This window comes from Bos grunniens, chromosome 14, assembly GCF_055505025.1.
Source record: "Bos grunniens cultivar Pamir isolate PY7600 chromosome 14, Bosgru_T2T1.0, whole genome shotgun sequence".
NCBI lineage: Eukaryota > Metazoa > Chordata > Mammalia > Artiodactyla > Bovidae > Bos > Bos grunniens.
The window spans coordinates 60,972,571-60,997,683 of record NC_141178.1 but is presented as its reverse complement, the minus strand read 5'-3'; the positions used below and the strand labels follow the sequence as shown (position 1 = coordinate 60,997,683).

At 43.4% G+C, this 25,113-nt stretch overlaps 1 non-coding gene and 1 pseudogene across 1 annotated transcript; one reads left to right on the top strand and one right to left on the bottom strand.

Moving 5' to 3' along the window:
* The first annotated feature begins 13,856 nt into the window (after positions 1 to 13,856).
* TRNAS-GGA (transfer RNA serine (anticodon GGA)) lies at positions 13,857 to 13,929 on the top strand. Its single transcript has one exon. It is a non-coding gene; the product is annotated as a tRNA-Ser (tRNA).
* A 6,531-nt stretch (positions 13,930 to 20,460) lies between these two features.
* LOC147359513 (transcription initiation factor TFIID subunit 12 pseudogene) lies at positions 20,461 to 21,380 on the bottom strand (annotated as a pseudogene).
* Positions 21,381 to 25,113: the final 3,733 nt, after the last annotated feature.

Here is a 25,113-nt window from a genome sequence, read left to right as displayed (position 1 = left end):
AATTTTTTTCTTGCTACCACTTTCTGACCCATCACTTTCAGAGAACCTCACATATGCTAGAGTATTATTCCACATACAGAAGTATTATTCCACATGGAGAGGGCCCACACTTTTTTTGCAAATTTGATTGTTAGTAATCCAAAGAAGACCAATGAAATAAGACCTCAGCAAGCTCACCCAAGAAGCTCGGAGCACAACAGAAAATCCACCAACTTCTCTTGTGAGCTTCTTTTTCTAGATCCACATCAACTCTTTGTCTCCAGAGGAGAAAAAAGACACCAGCACTCTCTGGGACCTCCCTGTCCATATATGTTTGCATCATTCCCCTTCGTGGGTGAATTCCTGAGAAGGCCCTTCCCTGTTACATTCTCTTCTGGGTTGCAGACAAGTTGAAGTATTTTGAGTAACACAGAAACAATTTGTCTTTGGCCAAAAGAGAAACTCGGGGGAAGGAAAAAAAAAAACAGGCCAGCCTACTTGTAAGCTTCGCAAACGGAGCAGGTTTGGGCATAGCAGATGCAGGCACAGTTTTGGAATCCACAATATGCCATTCATGTCTCACGAGACGACGGGACATCTTCAAATGTTGTTGCCGAACCAACGCGGGGAAACATGCTTGCTGCTTACCCAAAACAAGCTTCAACAAAGTCCAACTTCTCCTGCTGCAAATTTGCAGAGGGGAAGGTTTTCCCTACGTGGAGTTTTGAACTCTTTTTTTGTTCATTTGCTAAGTGAGGACGAGTTGTCTGGGAGCACATTTGGAGAGGTGGGATTCTTACCTTATGAAATGTGGATCCAGGACAAAAACAGTCATCACTCAAGAAACTCAGGAAGAGCTAAGGTAAAGACCCTTCCTCAAGTTCAGAATGGGAGTGTGTGCCGAGGGGTCAGTGATGTGAAACATACAGGCATTCAACAGCCATCTTTGGAGCCAAGGAAACACTTGTAATTCATCCTCTTTTGGTATTGAAAGACTTCCTGCCTTTCCTTAACGAATGCCCTTCACACTGTCTGCTTTCCTGCGTCTTTGTACATGGGACCTAACTTCCAGGCGTGTGTGTGTGTGTGTGCACACGCACAGTAGCTCAGTCGTGTCTCTTTGCGATCCCATGGACTGTAGCCCGCCAGGCTCCTCTGTCCATGGGATTCTCCAGGTAATAATACTGGAGTGGGTTGCCAGGCTCTCCTCCCAGGGATCTTCCAGACCCAGGGACTGAATGTGCGTCTCTTGCATCTCCTTCACTGGCAGGTGGGTTCTTTATGACTAGTGTCCCCTGTGAAGCCACTTCCAGGCCTAGGACCAGACAAACTTCACAAAGGAAGTTGAGGACCCTCACTGGGGCCAAGTCTAGGGACCGCTGTCTTGGGGAGAAGCACCCACCCAGGGAGTCTGCTGATTCTGAGCTCTCTGCTGTTCTCTCTTCACCGAGACAAAAGCCAAAATACAGAGACCTGACTCTCAGTCCAGAGGCACATCCCAGTGGTTCACGCGTCAACTCTCCCAGCCAGATACTCTGCCCTCCGCCCCGGCTTCCAAAGCACGTGGACAAAGTGTAACGTCACCGGCACCTGGAATTTAGGGCTCTGTGCTCTGGGAAAGCTGGACTTGCAGATTTCCATCTACAGACAATAGAGGTCCATGCACAGGAGCATCCTAGCAAGATGGCAGCATGCAGACATCCTTCCACAAAATGTGAACTGACTGCTTCCAAGAGCTCATCAGCGGATTGTTGTTTAGTCACTCAGTCGTATCCAATTCTTATGACCCTGGGGACTGTGGCCCACAAGGCTCCTCTGTCTATGGGATTCTCCAGGTAAGAATACTGGAGTCGGTTGCCATTTCCTTCTCTAGAGGATCTTCCCAACCCAGGAATTGAACCTACGTCTCCTGCATTGGCAGGCAGCTTCTTTACCACTGAGCGACCAGGGAAGCCCATCATAAGTGGATTCAAGTGCCACTTTACTAAGTACTCATTTTTCACACTATCCTTAAAACTATCATATAGCCGTGTTCTGTTCAGAAACAACTGCTGCCTAGGGTTTCTAGTTTTGTTTCGGTTTTTTTTCTGGAATATTGCATTTATTCGAATCAGAGGATTGAATGGCAAAGGTTGGCCTAACATTTATCCTCAAATAGAGACTCCAGCAGGAGTAATACAACAAGGTGATAACTGAATAATTATTGGCGAGGATGTCATTTCTCAGAAGGACGGCACCCAAGCAGCACAGGGAGTGAGCACTCATGCTCTGAGCCCGTGGCTCTAATTATCAGCCTCTGAAGATGCCTTTTGGAGTCTGCAGGCAGCACTGGCAAAGATGAAAGGGAACAGCAAACGCTTCCCTGGCAGCTTGCAGATACAGACAACACTCCGGGCCCCAGGTCCGTGGGCAGCAGCAAACAGACTTGGCGGTCAGGCTGGGTCACCTCCTCTGGCTTCAAGGAGGTAAGGCTGGCAGAGCTTGTGGCCTCGCGTCTCCAGCACCCCAAACCCAGGACCAGGGAGCCCACAGCTTTGGAGTCTTTGCCCTTGAACCACGTGCCAGTTTTTAAAATTATTCTTTGAGAAACCAGTGGGTGGGCACAGATGGGAAGTGGGAAGCTGCAAAGGGAAGAAGATGGTGTTGGAACGGAACGCAGGACCGCACGCCTCTGTGGGCGCGTCCCCATGGGCGCGTCCCCTGCAGGCAGACCGGGATGCACCCTGATGCCCACGCCCAGAGGACTGAGACCACCACCCCATCCCAACCCCCTCCACCCCCACAACACACCTGACTACCATCAAGCCCACGGCCTCCGGTTCAGCAGGCAGCCTGCAGGCTGTTCTATGCACACAGCAAATATTTTAAAAACACAACAGGTTAAAAAAAAGTGATTAGAACTGCTCTAAAATGTTGTGAAAACATCATTGGTTCAACAACATTTTATATGTGCATTTTGGTGCCTTAAATTAAAAAAAGAAAGAAAGAAAGAAAGCCTCCTAGCTTCCCGCCTTGCTCTGTGCAAGGAAGGAGTTCACCTCAACACATCCAGAAAATGCAGCTGTTTCCCAAGGAAACACATGTGGGAGGAAGCCTGCTGAGAAGAGAGCAGGAGCGGCTGGCTTCAGAGCTGGTGTCGGCACAGCTCACGGCCGCACTCATCCACACGCTGTCCTCTTTAGGGGCAGCTGTGCTCGAGAGGACTGCTCGCTGCAGCCCTGGGCTGTATCGGCTCCCTGATGTTTGGGAGAAGACCCGTGGGGGAGGGGGAACTTAGGAGCGAGCCTCCATCTCAGGCTTCCTGCCGGCTCTCAATACCCAGGACCTCCCCAAACCCAGACTCACCTCCCTTGGGAAAAGATGGGCAGGACTCAGGGGTCTCCCAAACCAGAGGCCACAGTGCCCAGCCCACTGTCCTTCTTCTTCAGGCCAGACGGGCTCCCCACTCCATGCAGTTCCGCACCTCCACACACACCCCACCAACAGGAGAGGCCAGCTCAGACCCGGCCGAGGCCAGGGCGCTAAAGTAAAAGCCCCTGAGCTGAAGTTCCTTGAGAAGACCTTGGGCACACAGTCGCTGACAGTGTTTAAGCTTTGACGGCAGCAGAGCCTTGCCTTTCCCTAAATGCCGAAATATGACCCCAAAACCTGCAGGAGACAAGTTCCCCTGATGAACACGGTGGTGGACTAGAGCCTGGCGGGCTGTCATCCGTAGCGCCACAAAGAGGCGGGCACGACTGAAGCGACTTCGCGCACACACACAGGGCTCTCCTGTAAGAGGAGCTCCGGGAAGGAGGTGGAATCCGGGGACAGTGTGGGGACCAGGGACGGGGCAGCGGCCAGGTGAAGAGGGAAAGCTAGGCTCCTGGTGGCATGGGCTCCGGCTTCGGAGACTGGGTTGCCTCACCTGTACACCTGTTCCCAGCCCTTGTTAATATTCCTTCTATGTATAGAGCAATAGGCCTCAGGGAATATTTCCAGGGGAAATTAAAACGTGATTTGTAAGTAACACAAGATCACATACTCGACGGCCTGTGTACAAACCTGGGCTGGGCTCCACTTTCCCTTCCTACATTTTATGTGTTTCTGCCTTTTGCTCCCAAAGAAGAGCACTTCTCTCCCCCAGTCTACCACACCATTTTAATTTTTTTAAAATGCATTACAATTTTCCAAAATTACTTATTTTTTCCCTTTTTTTGTAACATCCCTTGCTAATGAAGTTTTTAAAGACTAATTCAGTCATCTTGGTGATGAATGAAGATTTTCACTCAAGATCTTAAAAATATGACAAATACATGTAAAGCAAATATGTAATATTTTGAGTTACAGTCAAAGCCTGTGGATAGTTTGAGCTGATGAAGAAGCTCTGCTGGAAAAGACTTTTTACTCGGGTTCTGCCTCTATTTTATGTTATTTGTCATAGCTCAGTCACTTACTCTGCCTTTGAAAGTAGTTAACAGCCCAGAGCTCCCACACCTGCCTGGGTCGCAATGAAGAAAGCCACACCACTGGCTCAGGGGGGCCGTCCTGGGCCCTTTGCCACTGACTGGCCAGGTGATCGGAGTCAGTTGAGAGGTATATGTGACTCATAGATCTCCTCTCAACTAAGCAGAAAATCTAAACCCAGACAGCCATCACCAAGCAGGCCCTAACAATTAGTCTTGCGTCAACACAGTGTGTTCACAGGCTGTAGGCCATGTACCCACCACTGCCCACCTGCCCACACTCTACGCTGGAGTGGGACTCACCCCATGTGTCCCTGTCCATCAGAATTCAGGAAAAGAGGAAGAACACTCATATCTCCGACCTTCCCACCCTCACTCACCACCAACTCTCTGTAAAGGGGGCTGCTGCTGCTAAGTCGCTTCAGTCGTGTCCAACTCTGTGCGATCCCACAGACGGCAGCCCACCAGGCTCCACCGTCCCTGGGATTCTCCAGGCAAGAACACTGGAGTGGGTTGTCATTTCCTTCTCTAATGCATGAAAGTGAAAAGTGAAAGAGAAGTCACTCAGTCGTGTCCGACTCTTAGCGACCCCATGGACTGGAATGGGTTGCCATTTCCTACTCCATGTAAAGAGGGAACTTATGTATTAATATTGAATCGTTGGCCCCTAAGCCTCATTCCCTTCAGTCCCAGGCCATTGATACTGGCTGATGTCTTTGCATGTTTTAACTTTATCGTTAACTGCAGAGGGAAGGTGGGAGAGGGGAATGGATGGGGAGGGCCTCCAGGGAGCTGCTAGATCCTGGAATAACCCTGGAACCCCAGAGTGCCCCGTCCCTCCACATCCAAGGACCACCTCCAACAGGAAAGTATCCAGGATGCTGAGCTAAAGGCAGGCTTGTCCCTCCTGACACATTTTTGGAGGAAGGATATTAGGAACTACTGAAATTATTTTTACTCATTGTAAAAAAAAAACGACATGTACTTTAAAGAACCGTTTTAATGACAGGGTTAGCATTTTTACTGGATCACACATGCGTGCACCTGCACACTTCAGTACATTCACACAAACCCAAGAGCCACGCAAAGTCGTGAATGATAGCAGCAGCTGGCACACATTTTTTTTTTTTACTATTCTCTCTCAAAAACATAGTCTCCATTATTTATAGATAATAATGTGTGTTATTCGCCTTCCCTCCAGAAAATTAAGAGAGTTAACCAAAATTCATGATTGATACAGCCATTCCTGAATAGGGAATAAGAGAGGCATTCACACTGATGGAAAATAGAACCTTTAGAAACAGAATGAGGTCCAGACATTTCTCATTTGAAAGAACATTTTAAAACCTCATCATGTCAATGTAACATCATAATGTCTTTGAAGAGAACTTTCAAATCTGATTTATTCATGTAAACCCACAGAACCTAGCAGCATTAGCTAGTGGAGACGGGCTAAACAAATGAATAAAATGCCCCCCAAAGTCCCACTATCTCAGATCAGATATTCGATAAATTCCAGACTGTTGTTGTTTAGTCGCTTAGTTGTGTCAGACTCTTTTGTGACCCCGTGGACTGCAGCATGCCAGGCTCTTCTGTCCGTGGGATTCTCCAGGCAAGAATACTGGAGTGGGTTGCCATGCCCTCCTCCAGGGGATCTTCCCAATCCAGGGATTGAACCTGCATCTCCTGCATTGTCAGGCAGAGTCTTTATCCCTGAGGTATGAGGGAAACCAGACTTCAGGTGTCCATGTGTTAACTTTACTTTTTTAATAATATGTTTTTTTTCTGGGTTGAAGAACATATTTCTTTCAGAGGATCCAACTTCTACTGTATTTTTAAAGAACAGTGGTTTGTATCACTAGAGGGAGACACCGTTTACCAAAAAGCTATTATCAGGCTGAACTGAAATCTGTCCAATTCCTAAGACTAAAACACCAAAAAGTAATGCTACCGTATATTGTAACAAATGTGCATCATTTTGTGAATTTAACAAGTTCATACCTAGAATTAGTGAACAGATAGGTCAAGTTTTCCTTTCTCAAATAATATTGAAACTGTGAAAAGAAGGTATGAAATGGAAATTGCCAAACTTTAGACAATTAGTAAAATGCAAATAGGGTGATAGTGAAATACCAGGATTTTTCAACTCTCTCGGAACTATCTCCCCGGCAATAAAAATCAGTACAGAAAGGCGCTGCCTCTGTGAACAACTGCTTTTCCACTGAGAACATGAATTAATCTAAATCTCTCTCCCAAGTAAAGAATACAAAGCCAAATGCTATATTCACGTCACCATGCAGAAGGCAAGACCCAAAACTGAACTCTTGCTGTAGAAGCAACAGGTCAGATTTCCAGTTCTTAACCAAACAAGCAACATCATGTGTGTGTGTGTGTGTGTGTGTGCACACGTGAGCATGTGCATGTGCATATATACAAGGTGTTACGTATAAATCACAGTTCAGAAAGATGCAGAAAATGTGATCAGGACTTCCCTGGTCGTCCAGTGGCTAAGACTCCATGCTTCCACTGCAGGGGGCATGGGTTTGATCCCTGGTTGAGGAACTAAGATCCCACATGCCTCACGGTGTGCATAAATTTAAAAAAAAAAAAAATTTTTTTTAGAGAAAATGTGGTTTGTTTCCAACAGATGGATGTATTTTGTTTTGCTTTCTTTTGTATTTGTGGGCAACTTAATTCACTTATGTTTCCCACCCGACCCCTGAAGATACTAAGTGTTTAACATCTGTTCCAAAAGTTAGGGTTGGGAGCCATCCAGTGTAAGCAACATCAACTTACAAAAGGCAGCAGGTTCTAGTTACAAAGGGAGAGCAAACTGAAGCCCAGCACCCAGGTGAGCAGTGGTTTAAATCTTAAAGTAAATTAATTAATTCTCACTAGAGGAGCCTCCCCGCCTTCCTTTTTCCTTGTGGACGCTCTATTCCTATCCCTCTCTCACCACTTTCTGTATATTTTTCTACTTTCCCAAGACTGGTTCTATCCTCTTTCTCCAAATCTTTCTGTTTTCACTACCCTATCTGTATTTATTGAATGATTTTTTTTTTATCTTGGTATTTGTTCTACTTTTTGACACAACATTTTATTCCCTGTTGTCTGTTTTAAAATAATATTGGTTGGGCATTTAATGTGCCACATTTATAAACTAATTTTATCTCCTCTTACACCCATCACATCAGTTGATTCCTTTCTCAGTCAATGCTCTTCAACAAAAACAATCCCTCCTCTCCACACCTTCTCCTCCAGACTCCTATGATGACGTCTGACATTCAGCTCTCCTGGTCCTTGCGGCTGCAATCACCTTTTTCCAGGCCACTGTGTTTTCCGAGAAGTCCCAGAGAGGAAGACGAGGGTCTGAGGGGAGGCCGTGACGCAGTTGCTCTCTGTGTCACTGCCACTGCCTGGAGTGTCACTGGGTCCCAGGATCCTATGGGAAAGAACTCAGGATGGAAGCCGGAAGCCAAGCCATCGCGTGAGTGTCAGACCTGGAAATGAAGCGCCCCCAGTGAGAGAGCACTGGTGCCCAGAGCAAAGTTCCAGGGACCGGGAGGGGGCGCCAGGCTCTGCTGCCCTGGAGCAGCACCCCCTGCACCCAGCCCTTCCACACTTCCCCACACAGCACAACACAGCCTCTGACAGACACGCATCTTCCCAGAAGCCGTCGTTACAAAGTCAGATTTGCCCCTGTGTCATGTGTCCAAGAATAATGCCCCCGCCCTTAACGTCATTCACAGCTTATCTTAGTTCGTGATCACACAGCATCATAAAAGTACATTGGAATGAATTGAGAGAATACCACTGACACATATATATTACTATATGCAAAATAGAGAGCCAGTGGGAATTTGCTGCATGACGCAGGGCGCTCGACCCCGCCCTCTGTGACCGCCTAGAAAGGTGGAATGTGGTGGGAGGGAGGGTCAGCCATATGCGTACCTGTGGCTGATTCATGCTGATGTCTTGCAGAAACCAACACAATATTGTAAAGCAATTATCCTCCAATTTAAAATAAATAATTTTTTAAAAATACACCAGAAAGTACATTCAGCGCTGATGACTACCTAGCCTGAGCCTTAGTCCCACCTCCTAGTCCCTCACAGTGAGTGCCTGCTGCCTGGGCCCTAACCCTCAGGGACTGATCTGAGGGGGCGTGGACTCCCCTTCCCGGGTTATTTCTCGAGTATTTGAAACCTTCTGCTCTGACTGTAAAACCAACATCTAACAGCACAGTTCTCTGCACTCCAGACCAGTGTTTTGTCAGGTTTGGCTCTAAAGAAAACACTATCAATCAATCAGTCAAAATGGTAAGTGCCGATATTTTAGCAAATGCAAAAAAAACAAACTTTACCTGTGTATTAAAAACCCAATTTATTTATAAAACTATGGTGAGGACTTCCCTGGCGGTGCAGTGGTTGGGACTCCATGCTTCCATCCAATGCAGGGGCTGCAGGTTTGACCCCAGATCGGGGAACTAAGATCCCACATCTGTGGCACAGCCAAATTAAAAAAAAAAAAAAAAAGATAAATGGGGGGGAATCAACTGGAGCATTTTTTTAAATAATTAAAATAAAAAGCTATGATGGCCTGATATGAAAAGCCCCGCCTCCTTTATGAGTTTAATTATGACAATGTACTTTCGGCAGAGTGAGAGAAAATAATACATCCATGTGGGACAACTCCCTTTCTTCCCTGGGAAATGTTCCAAGTGAGATGTCATAAGCCAGATGTGTTCCTCCAGATGTTTTTGGAGATGGCCAATGTACATTTAGCCCTAGTGTTAAACTGCAGACGGGGATTTAAAAACATAAAATAGCTCTTTTATGACGCATTTGAATTACTTTCTTTTAGCATTTAGAATAAAGGAAGAACGGATGGTGAGACTTACTTAAGTGAGAGCTATGAAAATGATCTTAAACAGAAAGAGGGTTTTCCAGAAGGGGGCTTCATGAGCCATAAGAGTTTAAGCACAGTTTTCAAATGACCCATATAGTGAGGAAATCTTTATTATCACAATTAGTCCATGGACTAACAGATATATAATAAATACATTCCAGATGCTCATATTGTGTTAGAAAACTAAAAATGGTGAAATGTCACTGAGAGAGTAGCTGAAGAAATATTGACACAATTGCATATTATTTTCTTAAAAATTTGACTCACTTTATAATGGCTCCAAGTTTGAAATCTCCAATTATTAGTCATCATTTATATGTAATGTGTATATGTTTTACAGTCATAGATAGAAAAGTAACACATAAAATGAGTATAATAATGTTATTTATGACTTCTAGGTTTTTTAAATTGTATCTTTATTTTATTTTCATTTTTTACTTTTTGGCTGTGCCACTCAGCTTGTGGGATCTTAGTTCTCCTGAACAGGGATAGAATATGTACCCTCTGCAGTGAAAGCGTGGAGTCTTGACGACTGGACCACTAGGGAAATCCTGAATTCTAGGTTTTAAATTACCCATTTCTTTTCTTTATATGGCATTTTTTACTAGAAGATGGTAGCCAACTCACATAGTTTCCATTGAAACAATGATTTCTACCTCCAGATACAGCTGACTGATTTCTTTAAACCTATTTAAAAAATCATCTTTGTGTGTATGTACATAGTATAACGCACCTACAGTCACATATTACTACAATCCATACACACCAGGGTCTTGCTGAATGAGTAAGCCTGCAGCTGTTCAACTTCCAGGGCCGAGTCCGTAATTTTGGATTCTGACAATAGCTCTCATCTTATTGATAACTCCCAGTGAGCAATGACTGTTAGAGATGGTGATGGAGCCAGAGTCTGATGAAAGGCCTGGGCTGGCCTTGTGATAATAGCCGAGGCATAAAGTTTAAACCTCTTCATTGCGGGGCTGACACCAATTACATCTCAAGACAAATAGCACCCTTCACTCAAACACCTGGTACCAAATGTGGCCACTTCAAATTTCTCCCTCCTGGGAGCCTGTAATCATTTGGGGACCATCCGGACAATAGGCATTAATTGCCGGCCTCGTGTTTGATAAGCTGGACCTCTCTGAAATGGAGCAAATTATTTTTTTAAATGCTTTGGTTTATGGAGCATGATTTTTAATAGCACTTCCCTTAACTCGTGATTTGCACAGATTTTTTTTTTTTAATGATGCCACAAGCCAAGGTGGAGATGATGCACATGATGGGCGGTTGATGCAAAATGCAGCGTGCTCTGTAATCACACCTGAACGTCCTGCGTAGATCAAAATAGAGTGATTTTTCAAAGGTGATAAAATCACTCAAAACATGAGGAATTGCCATGTGGCACTAACATGGAGCATCTGAGCACTGGAAGATGACTCTGCACTAAAAGTATAGAGAACCATTTTAATTCAGAATTCTGGAAGGAAAGACCAAGGTCACTTATCTCAAGTTGTATGTGAGATAAATAACACACCTCTCGGATCAGACTGCTGGAGGTCGGACTCAGGTTCTGGGTGCCCATGCTCAGGGTTCTCGTCGGAGACAGAGTCCTAACAGCACCGCTTTCGAATGAGTTAATAAGTGTGAGGACCCTGATGCCACATTTGGGCCATAGGAACATCCAACCCGTATTTTATCATTAGGATTACGGATGGAAATCTGGCTCAGGTAACAGCGTGCCTTTAACTGAGTGAAGCACATTATTTGTCTCTAACGAAGCACTGGGACTTTGAAAGGATTGATTTCAAAGTCATATGTTTATCAATCAAAGACCTCCTCTGTACCATACCCTGGACTAAGCACCTGTTTCTGTTCTCAACACGTTTAGAGTCTAAATCCTTTTTAAGATGAGAAGTTCCGTGCCATGGACTGAAAACTATGTCATTCTCCCCAAAGTTCACACGATATTTGAAGGTGGGGCTGCTGGGAGACGATTAGGTGAGCTCATGAGCGTAGGTCCTCATGAGGGGATTAGCATCCTTATAAACAGAGAAAGAGACAGGGAACACCTTCTAATCAGTATGGTATTGGTGTAAAAAGGGACACACAGAACAATGGAATGGAACAGACAGTGCAAATACACACTACATATTATATTATTAGTTGACATATACAGTCAGCTAATCTTTGGCAAATCTGTCAAGAATACACAATGAGAAAAGGTGACTCTAATAAATGATGTCAGGAAAATTGGATATTCACATGCAAAACAATTAAAGTAAACCCTACAGCATATTAAAGCACAGACATCACTTTGCCAACAAAGGTGGTGTAGTCAAAGCAATGATTTTTCCACATGTGTGAATGTGAGACTTGGACCATAAAGAAGGCTGAGCACTGAAGAATTGATGCTTTCAAATTGTGGTGCTGGAGAAGACTCTTGAGAATCCCTTGGACAGCAAGGAGATCAAACCAGTCAATTCTAAAGAAAATAAATCCTGAATATTCATCAGAAGAACTGATACTGAAGCTCAAGCTCCAATACTTTGGCCACCTGATGGGAAGACTTAACTCATTGGAAAAGACCCTGATGCTGGGAAAGATTGAAGGCAAGAGGAGAATGGGGCAACAGAGGTTGGACAGTATCACCAATTCAATGGGCATGAGTTTGAGCAAACTCTGGGAGATATCAAAGGACAGGGAAGCCTGGCATACTGCAGTCCATGGGGTTGCAAAGAGTCAGACACGACTTAGTAACTGATTAACAACAGACCCTTGTCTTATACAAAAATCAACTCAAAATAAAAGATTTAAATGTAAGATCTGAAATTGTATAACCCTTATTAAAAAACAAAAGATAAATCTTGCAATTTGTCTTCTCAGTCGGTGATTTTTTGGACTCAACACCAAAAGTACAGACAAAAGCAAAAATAAACAAGTGGGACAACATCAAATTAAAAGGCTATCTCACTTATCGTAATATCCTCCAAGTTTATCCATATTGTCACAAATGGCAGAATTTCCTTTGCCCCGCAAAGGAAACAATCAACAAAGTGAATAGACCACACACAGAGTGGATGAAAATATTGACAAGTTACGTATGAGATAAGGTGTTAACATCCAAAACATGTACAGAACTCACTAACTCAATAGCAAAAATAAATAATAACCTGATTTTAAAATGGGTAAATGATCTGAAGGGACAATTTTGCAAAGAAAACATGTAAATGGCCAACAGGTACGTGAAAAGATGCTCAGCATCACTAGTCATCAGGGAAATGCAAATCAAAACCACGATGAGATGTCACCTCCCATCTGTTGGAATTACTGTTATCAAAAACCAAGAGGTGAAAGTCTTGGTGATGATGTGAAGAAAAGGAGCCCTTGTGCACTGCTGGTGGGAATGTAAATTGTCCGAAGCCACTATGGAAAACAGTGTGGAGGTTCCTTAGAAAATTAAAAAATAGAACTACCACATGATCCAGAAATTCCACCTCTTGTTCTGTATTCAATGGAAATGAAACCAGTATCTTAAAGAGATAAGGGCACTCCTATGTTCACTGCAGTGTTATCCACAGAACTCAAGACAAGGAAACAACAAGGAATGAATGGATTACAAATGTGATATATATACATACACAATGGAATCTTATTCAGCCTTAAAAGAAAGGAAATCGGCCGTTTGTGATAACATGGATGAACCTGGAGGACCTTACGATAAGTAAAATAAGCCATGCACAGATAGACAAATTCTGCATGGTCTTAAGTATTTGTGGAGTCTAAAAACTTGAACCCATAGTAACAGAGAGTAACAGAGCTACCAGAGGCTGGGGTTGGGGAAATGGAGAGATGTTGGTCAAAGGGCCCATTTAGTTATATGATGAGGAACTCTGGAGGCCTAGTGTACAGCCTGGGGACTAGAGCTAATATATAGTTAATATATAGCTGAACAGTGCTAGCACAGAAGATCCCAAGAGTTCTCACCCCAGGAGAGAAAACAAGGTAACTACTTGAGGTGATGAATATGTTAATTAACTTGATGGTGAAATCATTCTACAATGTATACATATATCAAAATGTCATGTTGTACACCTTATATATACACAGTCATATCAATAAATATGGGGGGCAGAATTATCAGACATAAAAGGAACAGGGATAAAGAGATGAAAGAGAAGAACAGATTCAGAAATGTCAGAGATGAAGCCATTAGCAGATAAAAACACTGAAGTAGCTATTTAAAATGTTTCTTATATTCAACAATCTAGAGGGAAACAGGAACATAATTTAGTGAGAAAAGGAAGAGATACAGAAGTCCCATGTAGAATTTCTGGTGGTCAAAAAACACCAAATCTGAAACGAAAAATACACCAGGTGGATATAAAGGATACCGCTGTGATCATTTCTCAGTGTATCATTCTAACCATTAAATACAAGTCATTGGACCCTCTTTGTTCATAAACACAAAAACTCTCCAGTGACTCCACAAACAAACAAACAAAAAAGCACGCTATTAATGATACTTTCCTGGTGGCTCAGAGGTCAAAGCGTCTGCCTGGAATGCAGGAGACCCGGGTTCAATCCCTGGGTCAGGAAGATCCCCTGGAGAAGGAAATGGCAACCTACTCCAGTACTCTTGCCTGGAGAATCCCATGGATGGAGGAGCCTGGTAGGCCATTGTCCATGGGATCACAAAGAGTCAGACACGACTGAGCCACTTCACTTCACTTCAATGATATTTTCAGGCTGGACCGTTGGACCCACTCCTATGCCAGCAACCCTAGTCACCCTCCAAGGTCACGGATAGGGATGCTACAAAGATCGAGACACACTTGCCGATGCATGTCAGAATCCACGAGTTTAATTAAAGTTATGATGTGAGCAAAGAGTGTCCATTAGACAAGAAAAATTTGGTTTTGGCAAGTGATATTTGCATCATTTTACTTAATTAGATCAGTACTTTTAAAACAATTTGTAAAGCATAGGATTAAAAGCCCGAGTTTCAAAGGATTTAACAGAAGCCACAATTAGGGCCTCCAACAAATTATCTGCAAGAAATTGTAGGTGGAAAATAGCAATTAGCAGAAAAAAGTTTAATGGAGACCATGTCTATCCATTGAATAGCATATTTACTATGGCTTGGCTTGAATCTCGGATAACTTAACCTTCGCCAAATTTCTCAAAGTGGAAGCAAACTGCCCCTCTTGTTTATTTCAGAACTAGATTTCAAATAAAAATTAATCCCAGGTGCAAAAATATTGTGTCATTTTGGCTTTGAGAGGAAAACAACAGAGAGGCTGGTAAAGCTGAATCCCGCCCTGCTTCTCATCCTCACACTTTAGAGAAGTCAACACAGGACTTCCCTGTGGTCCACTGGTTAAAAGTCCACCTTGCAATGCAGGGGATGCCAGCTCTATTCCTGGTCGGGAAACTAAGATCCCACTTACCCTAGAGCAACTAAGCCCGTGTGCCACAACTCCTGAGCCCACACGACAACTAGAAAGCCCATGTGCCGCAACGAAAGATCCAGCATGACACAGCTAATACCTGACAGCCAAATAAATAAATAAATATTTTTTAAATTCAGTTCAGTTCAGTCGTTCAATCATGTCCAACTCTTTGCAACCACACAGACTGCAGCACGCCAGGCTTCCCTGTCCATCACCAACTCCTGGAGCTCAAACTCATGTCCATTGAGTCGGTAATAAAGTGTTTTTTTAAATATTTTATTTTAAAAAGTCAACACAACCCCTTGATATATGGAATCAGTCAAAAGCTACACTGATCAGGGAACTACTTGTGGTTAAAGTTATAATTCCAAAGTCCACCAAAAATGAATTATTTGATTAACTAGCTTAATCAGTAACCTTGACCATTCCTCTTCCTAAAAAAGACAAGAAATATTTGCAGGGAAAATAATTCTGTGGAGGAGGTGATTTTTTTAAATTTTACTTGGAAATAAAGAATATTCTCTGGTTTGTACCAGAACTTGTTTCAGAGGCTTTCAGAAGACGGGGGAGCAGCCTTACCATTTCAAGCAGCTTCTTACCTCACCTTCCTCTCATGCATCGCACAGGCTTTTACTGATTAACTGATGAATGTTGTTCATAAGACCCTGCTATGCTAAGTCACTTTAGTCGTGTCCGACTCTGTGGGACCCCATAGACAGCAGCCCACCAGGCTCCCCCGTCCCTGGGATTCTCCAGGCAAGAACACTGGAGTGGGTTGCCATTTCCTTCTCCAATGCATGAAACTGAAAAGTGAAAGTGAAGCTGCTCAGTCTTGTCTGACTCTTAACGACCCCATGGACTGTGGCCCACCAGGCTCCTCCGTCCATGGGATTTTCCAGGCAAGAGTACTGGAGTGGGATGCCATTGCCTTCTCCGCATAAGACCCTCAGATGCTCCCAAATCCTGGTGTCTCTCCTGATTCAGAGCAAGAGTGAAAGGGCTCAGTCAGCACAATGCATCGCCATTAAAAAAATAATAATGTGCACATCTCTGTTTTTTCCTACTGCTGTTCCCTTGCTCACTGCCTCCCAGATGATAGATCCAAAGAGTAGTCACTGTAGACCCTAACACAGAAGTTCTCTTCCTCCAAGTGTCAAGTGTAAAACCGATGAACTATTAATATAATGAGGAACCTTAAATCAAAACTGAAACCAACTCATGTCTCCTGAGATGAGGACTGGAGCAAACCCTACAATGCCCACCACTTTCCAGGACTATAAAGCTGTTTGGGGGGCACATTCTTTATGCCCACCTAGTCTCTTTAGAATAAAAGCCCCTTGTGGGCTCCTCCGGGTGTGTGGGGCAGCAGGAGATGCAGAGTCACCATCGTTCCTTGTGAACAGCCTGGCCCAAGGCTGCTGTGTGGTTGTTAGTCTCATAAGAGCCCACAGGACGTGCACGTCCTATGAGTCATATTGAAGACAATTTTCCAGGCAAATGAATGTGAGGTCCAAATGTATTTATTAACCACATGGAAATGTCAGGCAGGAAAAAGCATTTAAGATCATATTTTTGAATATGTCTACACTTTACATCTTGGCTGAATATCTCTACTGGAGTAATTGATTGACATTTTTCCCTGAATAAGCCCAATTCTCACTCTTGATCCAGACACCCATCCTCCCTGAGTTTTCCTCATTCCAGGAAAAGTAATTCCACTATCCTAAACCTTTCCTGTCATCTTTGTTTTATCTCCCTTAAACCTCAACCCAAGGCATCAGCAAACCCCACCAGCTCTGCCTCCCTCCTCCACCCTGCCTGCGCCCCCACCCCCCTCCCCAAGAGGAGCCATGGTCTCTACCTGCAGCAACGTGGATGCTGTTCACAGGAAGCCATCCTACAAGTTCCCAAGTCTTATGCTACAGGCCCACTAGCCTCCTGGAGGGAACTCATCTCCCCAGCGCCCCCTGATCCCACCCTCCCCTCCTTGGCGGGAGAGAGCTGGGGCCACTGGGATAAAGAACTTACTCCAGCCACAGGGACCTCTGGGAGTGGGAGCTTGCTGACATGTTTGAGAAATTAAAAATAAAACTACCACCTTATCAGCAAGTCCACTTCTGGGTATTTATCTAAAGGAAACAAAATCACTACATTGAAGAGATGCCCATGTTTATCACAGCATTATTTATAATAGCCAAGGCATGGAAACAACATCAAGGTCCACAGATGAATGAATGGATAAAGGAAATGTGATCCATGTAAGCAGTGGAATATTACTCAGCCATCAAAAGAAGGAAATCCTGCCAACATGAATGGATCTTGAGGACATCAGGCTAAGTGAAATAAATCAGAAGACAAATACCATTTTATTTTGCTCATATGTGGAATCTAAGAGATCAGATTTGTGATAACCATAGGTGGGATGTGAGTTTTGAATGAAAGTGTTCAAAAGGCATCAACTTGCAAGGTAATTATAAGATAAAAAGATAGTGAAGGACCGAGAAGCCTGGCATGCTGCAGTTACTGGGGTTGCAAAGAGTGAAATGACTCAGTGACTGAACAAGGTAAATAAGTCCTCGAGAGGTAATATACAACATGAGGACCATGGTTAACACTGCTATGTGGGTACATCTGAATGCCGCTAAGAGAATAAATCCTAAAAGTTCTCAACACAAGAGAAAAACATCTCTGGGTAACTATATGAGGTAATGGATGTTCTCTAGAGCTGTTGTGGTCATCATTGCACTCAATGGCAACCCACTCCAGTACTCTTGCCTGGAAAATCCCATGGACGGAGGAGCCTGGTAGGCTGCAATCCATGGGGTCACTAAGAGTCGGACACGACTGAGCGACTTCACTTTCACTTTTCACTTTCATGCACTGGAGGAGGAAATGGCAACCCACTCCAGTGTTCTTGCCTGGAGAATCCCAGGGAAGGCGGGGCCTGGTGGGCTGCCGTCTATGGGGTCGCACAGAGTCGGACACGACTGAAGCGACTTAGCAGCAGCAGCAGTATGTCAAGCCATTATGCTATGCACCTTAAACTTATACAGTGCTGCATGTCAGTTATAGCTCAATAAAATTAAAGTTAAAAAGACATGGCTAGAAACTTGGTAAATCAGGGGAGAGAGAGAAGTCAGAGAATAGAGGAGGGCAAGTCATACTGGACCATGTTCCTTCTAAGGAACTGGAGCATGACTGAAGTTTGAGCAGAGAGACATTGGATCTGATTGTCATTTGGTTGCAGGAGTCACTCTGGCTTCGGTCGGTACAGCCCACCCAGGAGGCAGAGGTGGGTGGGAGGCCAGAGAGCAGTGACAGTGCCTGGACCAAGTGATGGGACGTGGTGCCTCTGAAGGCAACACTGACCAGCTTCAAGGATGGTTCGGATATTGAGACGTGAGAGAAGAGGGCAGTGAAGAATGACCCCAGACTCTGGCCCTGAGAAACTAGGAGAATGACATGATCACTTACTGGTGTAGCAATCAAACGAGGACAAAATTTTGGAGAGAACAATTAGACATCAGAAGCTCAGTGTTGGACCTGCTAACTGTAAGATATCTCTCATCACTGCCATCCAAATAGAAATATCACAGTGGATGTTGGATGCATGAACCTAGAGTTTAGGAGAAGGTTCAGGCTGTAAACATAAACTTAGGAGCTAAGGATCTATAGATGATATTTCAAGCCATGAGATGAGACAAGATCCTCAAAAGATTTAAGGTCGATGAAAAAGAGAGTGATCACCAGTGCTGTTTTTCTGATAGAAATATGAAGGACCGGGAATAGACCATTGCAGTTGTTCAGACGGAGGTCATCTGTGTGGTTCTGTGTAGCTGTCAAAAAATAGGAAACCAGCATGAGGGTCCCCATGGGTGAGGACGGAGCCTCAGGGATGAGGCAGAAGAGGGCAGGGTCAATATCTGGCGGGCACTCCAGCTTCCAGCCTTAGGGCATGTTGTGGAAGGGAAGAAAGGACCCAGAGGGATGACATGACTGGAATTCCACTTTGGAACAACAGCCTGGTGACAATACAGAATTGGAAAGCTGCAGTATGGATAACAAATGTTTACAGACCAATAGTTGGAAGTTATTGACATTTTTGAGTATATTCAAATAAATCAGAGAAAGTCACTTTCTAAGTCCTGGTCTTATTCCACTTCCTTCCCATACTGACTCCTTCTTAGTTAGCATTTCATTCCAGACAAAGATAAATTGCCCCAGAACTACAAAGATGCCCAAGATCAAGCAGGATGACTTTGTGTTCGCAGAGTCCAAATTTTATTTGTCTCCAGAAAAATATATTCCCAAAGCATCTGATCATTTTGATCAACTTGGGAAAATATTGACTCTATTTCTCAAAGAGCAAGCCAGGGATAAATTTTGTCCTTTAAGTAAAAAATAAAATCTAAATTTTTAATCTCGGATCAGTTTGTCCTTGTGCATACACAAACATTTCTTTCCTTTCTAAATAGAATACCATTTCGCTGAAACTCACAGTGGTCTTAAGAACTGCTGTTAATTCTAAACTACTAAAGCAATTAATAATTACTTATATTAGGGCTATAAAAATGTGGCAAAACTCTATGCATTGAAGAGTTACATGTCAATTGAAATAAGCCATCTTTACTGAAATCTTAACAAAACTTAGTAATGTCCTTACTCAACTCACAGAACAACCGTCAACTTTGCTCTCAAAGCAATTTAATAGATATTACTTCATCCTCAAAATCACTTTGTAAAGAAGATAGTTGATCTGTTCCTTTATTTTCAGGGACAGTGAGAGGAAGCAGAAGCAATTCTCCACGTAACTGATTTGCTCAAAGATTATTTGCCCAAAATTGTGCTTCTTGAATTTCAAGATGTAGAGCATCAAGAACTGCAACTCAGCCAGGCACCAGCGCAAAGCCACACAAGGAAGAAGGAGAGATGCTGAAATGTATCAGGGCCACCCCCAAAGGGGCAAAACCCTCCCTCCACAAAACCCTGTATTTTCACTAAAGGGTTTTATCCTGCACTTGGATCACCATCTCTGAGGTCCATCCAGTCGCCCCCTCCCGTTCCTGACACATGCCGGGTTGACTAAGAACACATGGAGACTGTCCCTCCTCAGTGAGAAAAGAGAATCTGGCTAGACCCACTGGTTCCATCGATTAAAGAAGATAGTCAATGGGCCAAAGAGCAGAAATTTGAAGGTGCAGATGTGTGTGTTTTGCAGAGAAAATAAGGCAGCTTGTGAAATTGTGAAAAACACCCACTCCATCACCATGTATAAATATGGTTACGTGAGGCACCCGAGATCAGGTAGGATGATGTCATGGTTACATGAGGTATCTGAGATCAGGTGGAATGACGTCATGGTTACATGAAGCGTCTGAGACCAAGTGGGAAGCTATCATGGTTTTGTTTTGTTTTTTTCCGATTAATAACTTCTTTATTCTGGAAAAGCAAATGAAAGTCATATTCATATAAACACTGACATTACAAAGTACAGGGAGAAGGGGGTGGGGGAGAAGGGAACAGAAACCTCTACAAATCTTGCTAATATTAATACTCTCTGACCAAACAAGACCATAATGCTTTGTCCCCTATTCAATCACTTACATAATAAACCACAAATAAAATCTCTGGAAGATACACTGCTCTTCTTTGAGACGGCAGGGAACAAGGACTGGAAGTTGGGGTAGGAGGCTTTATTCTTTTGGCAGATCCTCTCAGTCATTATAGATATTGCTGCACTGTTAATAAAAAAATATGCTTCTCTGTAAAGCATTAAAAAAAAAAACCCAAGGATGAGATGGCTGAGGTCTCAGCTCAAGTATCTCCGAATACATTGCTGTCCATCCCCTGAGCTTTCCATGCGTTATTTCTTGGTTGTTTTCCAGATCAACGCCATTCTCTGTGAGCTTCTGTGGTGCAAGCTTTTTTGTAGGGTCGGATTTCTTCAGAGCCAAACCCTGGGATCCACATGTTCCACTGGCGTTCTAGATGCAACTGGACATTTTTCACCTCCAGGGTGCTGGACTTGCGATGCCGAGCAAGCTGGCAGGCAGCTGTCACCACACTCTCAATAAAATCATCAGCAATCTGCAGCAGCATCTCCTCCACATCTTCATCCAATTGCTCATTAGGATCCACTTCTCTTACTAAGTCCTGTAACTTCTTCTTGGTCAATACCTGATTGTTTTCAGGGCTGAGACGCCCTCCTGTCCCAGGAGTGCCTGGGATCTTTACCACTGCAGTGCTACTGGCCATGGAGCCTTGTGGAGGGGTGCTCGCTGGTTCCGGTTTTATTGATGAGAAATTGGACAGGTTGATTAGGGCTGAGGGACCAAACTGGTTCATAATCTGTCTTGCTTTGGACTTCAGCTCATAGAGCTTATCGAGATCTTGTTTCTTTTTGGAGCTATGAGGACCAAGGCCAATCAACACTGTGGGTCTGGGTCCTGACTCCTTCCTCCCGCTCTTCTTCCTCAACTGCCAGGGCCCAAGACTCACAGGCAGCAGTGTCTATCTCCCCATGATATGCGGAGACTGCCCCAGTGAAGCGTTCGTCTCAGCAGCCTGTCCGACTGCTCGGCCCTCCCCCGGAAGCTATCATGGTTATGTAGCCCAAATCTCATTTGTTTCCAAGAAAGAATCTTCCCAAAGCATCTCACAGTTTTGATCAGCTTCAGAAAGTACTGCTCACTTTTCTTAAAGAGAAGTCCTTTCTTTTTTGTCCCCTCTGGCAGCTTCTCATTTACCTCAGATGAAGTGGCCCATATTTAGCAAATAATGATACAGGACACCAGTTCAATATGAATTTCAGATAATCAATAAATTTTTTAAAGATGTCTCAGATACTTTATGGAACATACTGAATTTAACAAAATGATTATTTGTTTATCCGAAATTCACATTTGATCGGACCTCTTGTCCTTGAGGGCTTCCCTGGGTAAAGAATTTGCCTGCAGTGTTCTACCCCTGGGTCAGGAAGATCCCCTGGAGAAGGGAATGGCAACCCACTCTAGTATTCTTGCCTGGAGAATCCCATGAACAGAAGAACCTGGTGGGCTATAGTCCCTGGGATCGCAGAGTCAGGCATGACTGAGCACAAACACGAGTCGTCACTTGTCCTTGATCTGGTAACGCATAGTCCCAAAGGACCTAAATGACAGCTCACACGGGGGTTGGATAACCCGAGCCCTGAATGCACCCAGACGAAGCTCCCCAGGCTGCAACCCAGCTGAAAGGCCTACCTGAGAAGTACTTGAGTGAATTAGTACATGCATCAAACCTACAGGCATCAGACAGCATTTTTATATGTCTTGTCATTTCTCACAGCCCCTTTCTTATTTCTATCCTGCTGTCCCAGAAGAAAACACCGTTACTCTTCAGGCACCTGCCTCCTGGTTTTATTGTGTTTCGAGCCTTTGGGGGCAGTAACTGCTTGGCAACCAGAAGCTCTTCTGTCTGCTGCACACCAGAAGCCCCAAGTCAAGAGGGTGTTACATTTTACAAGAAGATGCAGAGGCACTCACCTTAGGAAACAGGCCCCAAATCCTGAAGGGCTGTGAGCAGGTTAAATTCCCTATTATCTCCATGTATAGACCTGGAAAGTGGGCAGCAGCCTTGAAATCAGCGTTTCTGAAATTCTGCTGAATGACCACCACTTCCTTCCCGTCCCTTCCCCGGCTCGTTCACATTGCCTAATTCTAGTTCTTCATTGTTTGAAGGTAAATAATCCACGATTGAGATCTATTTCCTGACTTTCCAGCATTAGATTCACCATGAAAAATCAGTAATTTTGCATATTATAATTCCTCCACCTTTCCTCCCATCCCTCCCTAATTTTGGTTAAATAAACCATTATTTTATGTCCATTCAGTTCAGCCTCTCAGTTGTGTCCGACTCTTTGCGACCCCGTGGGCTGTGTTTCTTTTAAATAGTTTTATGCTTAAGTCTGTTGTTTGATTAATGAGCCTTAAAGACTAATTTTTGTCTCACCTTTTTGGGGGCCCTTATTGGTTCATATACATTTTAGAATCAATGTTCCTGGTGTCCTCAGGTATCTGCCGAGATTTTATTTGAAACTGAATAGAATGCATAAACTAATTTGGAAAAACTAACATTTCTATCATTATTAATTATCCTATACACGAGTATACTATAAATCTTTTTTGAGTTTTTCTAAAGTGTTTTAAAATAGTTTTCAATTTTCCCCCTGAAGACATGATTTGTTCTTTGCTAGGTAATTTTCCATAAACTCTATAGTTTTCTTGCTATTTTAATTGAAAGGACCTCAGTTCCTCTTCTAGATGATCAATAGTGATATGGAGGATCATGATAGAATCTTGTATGTTCATTTGTGTCTGGAAATCTGGCTCAATTTTTACTTGATTTTCCTAAGTAGATCAAGTCAGCAGCAAATAATGGCCATTTTCTCACTTCCTTCCAATCTTTTTATAGCTTGTTTCTTTTCTTGGCCCAATCTTCTGGGAACTCGGTAAACAGTAACAGTAATAAAAAGGTTAAGAAAGAAACAAAAAAAAAAAAAAGGAAGAGAAAGCTGAGAAGAAAGAAGAGTACAGGACATGCTCTGCTCCAGACACTAATCTCAGCACTTTACTTAAATTAACGAGCTTGGTTTTCCAAACCTGGAGATGAAGGTACCACTCTGATTTCCAGTTTAAACAGGAAGAAAATGAGATGCAGAGAATCAGGGAGCTTGCCCCAGGTCTGGTGCTGGCAAGTCCCTTTTCTGGGGACAGAAGACATTGTTATTTTGCTTCCAACATTGAGGAGCCCTTGGACTTTTTAAATTAAGGGTGATTTCTTGTGTATTTGAATGCTCTTTGTGTTGATTTTTTAAAAAACCTTGTCTTCTTTGGAGAAATGTCTATTTAGTTCTTTGGCCCATTTTTTGATTGGGTCATTTATTTTTCTGGAGTACCATTTCACACCAGTCAGAATGGCTGCAATCCAAAAGTCTACAAATAATAAATGCTGGAGGGGGTGTGGAGAAAAGGGAACCCTCTTACACTGTTGGTGGGAATGCAAACTAGTACAGCCACTATGGAGAACAGTGTGGAGATTCCTTAAAAAACTGGAGATAGAACTGCCTTATGAACCAGCAATCCCACTGCTGGGCATACACACTGAGGAAACCAGAAGGGAAAGAGACCCGTGTACCCCAATGTTCATCGCAGCACTGTTTATAATAGCCAGGACATGGAAGCAACCTAGATGTCCATCAGCAGATGAATGGATAAGAAAGCTGTGGTACATATACACAATGGAGTATTACTCAGCCATTAAAAAGAATACATTTGAATCAGTTCTAATGAGGTGGATGAAACTGGAGCCTATTATACAGAGTGAAGTAAGCCAGAAGGAAAAACACCAATACAGTATACTAACGCATATATATGGAATTTAGAAAGATGGTAACAATAACCCTGTGTACGAGATAGCAAAAGAGACACTGATGTATAGAACAGTCTTATGGACTCTGTGGGAGAGGGAGAGGGTGGGAAGATTTGGGAGAATGGCATTGAAACATGTAAAATATCATGTATGAAATGAGATGCCAGTCCAGGTTCGATGCACGATACTGGATGCTTGGGGCTAGTGCACTGGGACGACCCAGAGGGATGGTATGGGGAGGGAGGAGGGAGGAGGGTTCAGAATGGGGAACACATGTATACCTGTGGTGGATTCATTTTGATATTTGGCAAAACTAATACAATTATGTAAAGTTTAAAAATAAAATAAAATTAAAAAAAAAAAACCCTTGTCTTCAGAGTTCTCTTTTGCTCCGCGTCATTCAATTTGTGTCCAAACTTTTTAAATTGTTATTGCTCATGTTGATGTGTTTATTAATATCTGTCCTCCATGACCATAACTGCAAGGTCAAAAGTGCCAAATTCTTCTGATTTATACATGGAATTCCCATTTCTAGCATTTCTTTTTAAGTTCCCATTCTTTCCCAAACTCTGCCAGCTCATTCCATATTTCCTTCCACTGTTTTAGCATCTCTTCTTACTAAATAAGTACAAACGTAATTTTTCTATGTTACGGAGACCTATCAAGTATCTACACTTTAGCAGCTTTCTTTCATACGTGTTCTTGAAATGGTTTTTGTTTTGTAAATTTCTACTTTTTTGTTGTTTGGTATCTAGGTCTCAGGCTAGGTTTTTGTCCAGTTTTTATTCAGTTTATGGGATCCATTACTCCTAGCCAAGCTGTTTGCTTTGAGAGGAAAAATAAGAGAGTGGCCTCAAGCAATAGGAAGCCTCAGTTAGAGGGCCTGCCCTTTCCCCTACCCACCCACCATGGTGGCAGTAGGC